This window comes from Dromiciops gliroides, chromosome X (genome assembly GCF_019393635.1).
Source record: "Dromiciops gliroides isolate mDroGli1 chromosome X, mDroGli1.pri, whole genome shotgun sequence".
Taxonomy (NCBI): Eukaryota; Metazoa; Chordata; class Mammalia; order Microbiotheria; family Microbiotheriidae; genus Dromiciops; species Dromiciops gliroides.
In genome coordinates, this window is record NC_057867.1 from 77,633,756 (window position 1) to 77,640,357 (window position 6,602).

The following is a 6,602-nucleotide window of genomic DNA, read 5'->3' on the forward strand; positions in this document are numbered from 1 at the left end:
TCAAATTTATAAATTCTATCAAAAGTTTAAAGATAAAGTGATACCCATGCTAGAATAGATACCTAAAAAAAAGTCTGCATATATATTAGGCTATTTTAGTAACCCTTTGTGTGATAACAAAGAGTTGGAAAAAAGTGGATGTAAACCAGTTGGGGAATGGCTAAATAAATTGTGGTACATGAATGTAATGAAAGAGAAGATGAAAAGGATTAAGTATTTATATTGTACCTACTATATGCTAGGTACTTCACTTTTTTACAAATATTTCTCTTGGGGGGCGGCTAGGTGGTACAGTGGATAAAGCACTGGCCCTGGATTCAGGAGGACCTGAGTTCAGATGTGGCCTCAGACACTTGAGACTTACTAGCTGTGTGACCCTGGGCAAGTCACTTAACCCCCATTGCCCCGCAAAAAAAACCAACCAAACAAAAAAAAAAACCAAAAAACAAATATTTCTCTGGATCATCACAACTCTGTAAAGTAGGTGCTATTATTATCCCCATTTTCCAGTTGAGGAAATTGAGGCAAACAGCATTTAAGTGTCCTGCCCTGAGTCATACAAGTAGTAAGTATCTGAGACTTGAATTTAAACTTGTGTTCCTGACTCTAGGCCCAGCCTCTGGATATCAGAATATTCAGATGGGGGCAGGTAGGTGGCACAGTGAATAAAGCACGGCCCTGGAGTCAGGAGGACCTGAGTTCAAATCCGGCCTCAGACACTTGACACTTACTAGCTGTGTGACCTTGGGCAAGTCACTTAACCCCAATTGCCTCACCAAAAAGAAAGAAAGAAAGAAAGAAAGAAAGAAAGAAAGAAAGAAAGAAAGAAAGAAAGAAAAAGAATATTCAGATGTTGCATAATGGAATATTCCCACCACAATTCCAAAGGACTCGTGATGAAAAATGTTACCCACCTCCAGATAGAGAACTGATGGACTCTGAGTGCTGAGTGAATCTTTTTTTTTTCTCTAAAAAATGACTCAAATGAATCACTGGATTAAGTGATTAGCTCAATGAATACAAGGAATTGTACCCAATTCTGTTTCTGATATCCCTCCCTATTCCACTTCTTTTCTGAGATGGGAGCTATACAGGTGTGTACAGTGCACATAGTTACCAACTTTTTCCATGTTTTGATCAGCTTTGCTATTTTTTTCTCATTTTCTTCATAGTCTAATTTCTTAATTTTCATTTCTATTAATATCTCTTTCACTTTCAGGTTTTCCACTTTGGTGTTTAATTGGTCATTTTTATTGCATTCTTTTTTCTAGTGTTTTTCAGTAGCATGTCCAATTCATCGATCTGCTCTTTCTCTATTTTATTGAGGTGTGTGTTTAGAGACATTTTATCCATTTTCCCTTAAATTCTGCTTTGGCTGCATCCCGCAAAATTTGTACCTCTTTTTCCACTTGGCCAGTTCTGTTTTTAAGTTATTATTTAATATTAGTATTACACTGAATGGGGCTTTGTTAGAAAAAGTATTAGCCCTAGAACCCTGACGTGAAAAATTGCCAGCCACATGGGGGCAGGGGGGTCTAATCTCTTCCTCTGAGTGTGAGCCCAGAAATTACACAATACAAATGAAATACACTTCAAAGATCAACAATTCTGGAGTATTTTAGTGAAATAATGAAAAAGAAGTGTGTGGTTGGGGGCGGGGGAGATGCGGGACACCTGGCAAACGAAAATGCCCCCCCACACACACACACACGCCTCCAATGAAGCCACAGCTTCACCTTGCTGACCTTTTGAAGTAAGGGCTCACTTCACCAGCTCACTAAAAAAAAAGTTCTTTTTTAAAAAAATTTTTAAATTTAAAATTTTTAAAGATTTATTTTATTTTAATTTTTGTTTTTTGAAGCAAGAACCCTTTCCACGAGCGGGCAATTGCGGCTCAGGGAGGTGAGAAGAGTTCTCTGGGGGTAGTTGAGCCTCTCGCTGACCACTGCCTGAAAGCACAGCCCACAAGGCCTGGGCCAGCCGCCTCGTGCCTCTCCCAGAATGCACCTGCGCTTCCCCTCCCCCTTCCTTTGGCCTGGTCCCTCCCTTACCACGGGCAGCCATGAGCCTGCGCTGCCTCGCTCGCTCCTTACGCACGCCTCTTCCCCTCCCCCGCCCTCTTGGTCCCCTCTGCGCGTCCTCGGGCCTACTTCTTTGTGCCCTGAAGCCTGTCAAGTGAGGCTGTCAAGGAGGTTCGGGTCTCAAAGGGAAAAAGCATCGTCCCCTTTGCCCCCTGCTTGGGTGCCCGGGCTCCGTGGTGGTCAAGCCCCGTGGTAGTGTCCTCAGAGTAGGCCTCTCTAAGTGTGGCCCTGCGGCACTTTCTTCTCGTTGGTCCCTTCAAGTGGCTGCTGGATGACCACTTCTTGGGGTGTGTTCTGGACCGGGGACGGGGCGCGGCGGGGGGGGGGGTAGGCCCCTTCCAACCCCAAGGTGCTGTGATGCTGCAGAAGGGAAAGGCTGGGGCCAGTGGGGCACCCACGAGGGTGGGGTGAACCTCCACGCCAACCTAGGGACAGTGTGAGCCAAGGTATACCGCGGAAAAGTGTGGGATAGATTGAAAGCTGCCAAAGGGTTCTCTTTCAGCCTTATGAAAGACAGCACCCTGGGATGGTGGAATTGCTGGCCTTCCCCATGACTGCTGTTGTATATGCCCCTAAGATGGACATAGTCCTCTTTCTCTGCTTTGAATATGCCTGCAAAGCATCAAAGTCACTCACAGTTGATCATCCTCCAATATTGCTATTACTGTCTACAATGTTCTCTTGCTTCTGCTCACTTCATTTTGTATCAGTTTGTGTGTTTCCAGATTTTTCTGAAATGATTCTGCTCCTCATTTCTTAGAGCACAATAGTATTCCATCACAATCATATACCACAACTTGTTCAGTTATTCCCCAATTGATAGGTATTCCCTCAATTTCCAGTTCTTTGCCACCATAAATAGTTTGGACCAAAGAACCCTGTTACTAACTGGCTTTTCCCTGCGTGTGTTTGCCCAGGTGGTTTGTGCATCCTTGGATGAACTTTCTGTGCCAGCAGATGCTGTGAGTTGGGGCCAGTTGTAGAAATGGAGAGTCTGAGGATTTGGCCTTGCTGATTCCATTATTACAAGGTAAGTGATAAATCTTTGCAAACACCTTTGAAACATTCTAGGTTTGCTTATTGCCTGTGGTAGAGCCATCTTCATAGGCTGAGGAAAAATATATAGGACTTGAGTGGAAGGCATTTCAAATGAGAATTTAAAGGGTGTTTTAGTGACAGATTAGGGAGAACTTCGGGATTCAGGTCAAAGGAGTTTGATTGTCAGTGGAGAGACCTAGTAGGTTTTTGAGCTGTGCAGTGGAATTGACTGAATCATAATGAGCACAAGCTCAAAGTTATATGGAGGGACAAGTCACTTAGCCTGTCTAGGCCTCAGTGTCCTCATTCATAAAATAAGAGGGAGGTTGGGAGGGATTAAGTAAAATAAGCTCTTTAAGTTTCCTTCTAGCTCTGAGTTTCTGAACCTTGTGCTACTTGACCATCCCCCTCCCTATCTCTTTATACCCAGTACCATACAAGGGCTTCCTTTGCACAAAGAAAGTTGTGTTCCCTCGTATCTGACTGTTCCTTAGTCTCCTTTGCTGGCTCCTTATCTATGTCATTTACACTAACTGCAGGTGTCCCACATAACTCTTCTTTTCTCCCTCTATCTTATTTAATTTGATATCATCAGCTCCCATGGATTCAATTATCTTCTATAAAGATAATAATTCTGAAATCTACTTGTCCAGCCTTAACCTCTCTGCTGACCTCCATTCTCAGATCTCCAACTGACTATTGGACATGTGAATGTGTATTGCCTTTGAGATCTTGAACTCTATGTGCCCAAATAATAACTCATTAGCTTTTCCCTTTCCAAACTTCCTTATTTTTGTGGAAGGCACCACTATCCTCCCACTTGCCCAGACTTGCAGCGTAGGAGTCATCCTTAACTCCACTATCAATTTTATCTCTGGGGGCAGCTAGGTGGCTCAGTGGATAAAGCACAGGTCCTGGAGTCAGGAGGACCTGAGTTCAAATCCAGCCTCAGACACTTGACACTTACTAGCTATGTGACCCTGGGCAAGTCATTTAACTCTCATTGTCCCGCAAGACAAAACAAAACAACAAAAAATTAAAAAAGAAATTATCTCCCATATCCAGTATTTTGCAGAGTCCTGTCAATTTTACCTTTCTAAATTCCCTCATCTATGTCTCCTCTCTGATACTGCTCCTACCTTTGTACAGGCCCTCATCAATTCATGCCTGGACTATTACAGTAGTCAGCTGGTTGGTTTGCCTGTCACAAGACTCTTCCCACTTCGGTTCATTCTCTACTCAGCTATCAAAGTGATCTTCCTACCATACAAGTCTAACTATATCATTCTGCCTCCTCCCCCCAATCCCAACTCTAGTGATTCCCTGTCACCTCCAGGATCAAATATAAAATCCTAATTTGACGCATTCATGACCTTTTATAAGCTGCCCTTCTCCCCACATTTCTAGTCTTTTTAAACTTTACCTATCCCAGTCACATACTCTGTAATTCAGTCTCACTGGTTTTCTTGCTGGGCATGGAGGTCTGGAGTTCTGGGGACAGTGAGACAGATCAAGAAGTCAATAATGCTGAACTCATGGAAGTTGGTCAGTATGACCTAACACTGTCAGCTGACCTTCCTTATTTTCCACAGTTCTGGAGGCTCTGGAGGACCCTTGTCAGCATTCCTTCACAATGCTTCATTTCATTGTATCTGGGTGTTTCAGCCAAACTTCACTACTTTTTGTTTCCTAATTTCTCTATGCTTTCTCCAATTCCTCTGCTTTTGCTTAAGCTATCTTTCAGTGCCTGGGGTACCCCTCTCTATAGCTCTTCTTATTGAAATTCTTTCTATCTATCACGGCTCTGTTACATGGATGTATCCCACTCTGTTTTAAGGATACTCTCCTTTAATGAGTACCTCATCCCTGCCTGTTTCCAACCCAGCTTCTCCCAGGTGCTCTCTCATATTATCACTTATACCTGTGTCAGAAAGGTGATTTGAACATGGGGGCAGCAGTGCGAGAGAGCTGGTCTTCTACCTAGCTGTGTGATAAGGAGCAAGCCACTTGACCGGTCTGAGCCTCAGTTTGCTCTTTGGTGAAATGGAGATAATTATACTTTAGTAACAGCCAGAGGCTCAAGTAGTACTCTTCTTCACTACCCCCCCCCCATCAGAATTTAGCACAATACCTTGCACCATTAGGTGCTCAACTGATGTTGATTAGATTGAACTAAACTTTAAAATTTTAATCAGGACTATCAGCAAGCCTCTTTATCTGACCTCCCCCTAGTAGAGGTTCACTTGAATCACAATGAGAGAATAGACGTCAGAGATGAACCATTTCCCTTCTCCCTTTCCAAGCAATAAGAGCCTCTCAGAGAGTGAAAGCAGTCCACAATTTGTGACAGTTCTCAAGAGTAAGAGCTAAAGACCGATAAATCTGCTTTTAAAAAAACTTTCTTGCTGTTTTAGCATCTGTTCAGTAAATAAATCACTGGGCCTGAAGTCAGGAAGTCCCAGTTTAAATACAGCTTCAGACACTTAATGCAAAAATAGAACCACTGTCTGCCTTAATTTTCTCCAGTTGGAAAATGGGAGTAGTAATAGCACCTATCTGCCAGGGATGGCGTTTGTAAAGTCTTCAGCACAGTGCTTGGCACACAGTAGGTACTTAATAAGTGTTTCCTTCCCTCTAAAAGTAGATAGGACCAAGAAAATCTCTAAATAAATTTCATGTCATGGAAGTGGGTACTTGTGCTTTTCTGGATTTGCAGTTTGTCATCCCTTTTGTTAAGAAGCAGCTTTTGGCAACAGAACAATGGTTTAGAAATGACCTGGGGTGTTCTGTAGAAAAAGCTTGGTTAATTTGGGTGGCCGGGAGCTTTTCTACACCTTCTGATGGCGCCCTCCATTGGTTGTGCAGTAATCATGCTCCCTACCCCTTTAAAAAAGGATTCTTAATTCTTAATTCTCAATCTTCCTTTCCTCTATTCATTTTCAATTCCATTGGCTGCTAGGGGGAATTCAGTTCAGTACAAGAAATATTTCTCAAGCCCTTTCTAGGTTCCAGTGACTGTGCTAAGCACTCGGGATACCAAAAGAGGCAAAAGATGGTTCCTGTCCTTGAGGAGCTTGCAGTCTAACGAGAGAGACAACACATGAACAAATGAAAACAAAGCACAATATATACGGAATAATTAGGAACTAATTAAAAGAGGGAAAGCGATGGAATTAAGAGGGGTTGGGGAAGGCTTCCTGTAGATGGTCAAGTTTTAGTGGGGACTTTAAGGAATCCAGGGAGGTCAGTAGTTGGAGCAGAGGATAGAGTAGAGAGCATTCCAGATACTGGGGACAGTGAGAGAAAATGCCTAGAGCTGAGAGCTGGACTGTCTTATTCTTGGAATAGCCAGGAGGCCAGTGTCCCTGGATTGGAGAGTATGTGTAGGTAAGTAAGGTGTAAGAAGACTGGAGAGGTAGGGGAGGGGGGAGGGCTAAATTATGAAGGGTTTTGAATGGCTAATGAAGCGAGCCACTGGAGTTT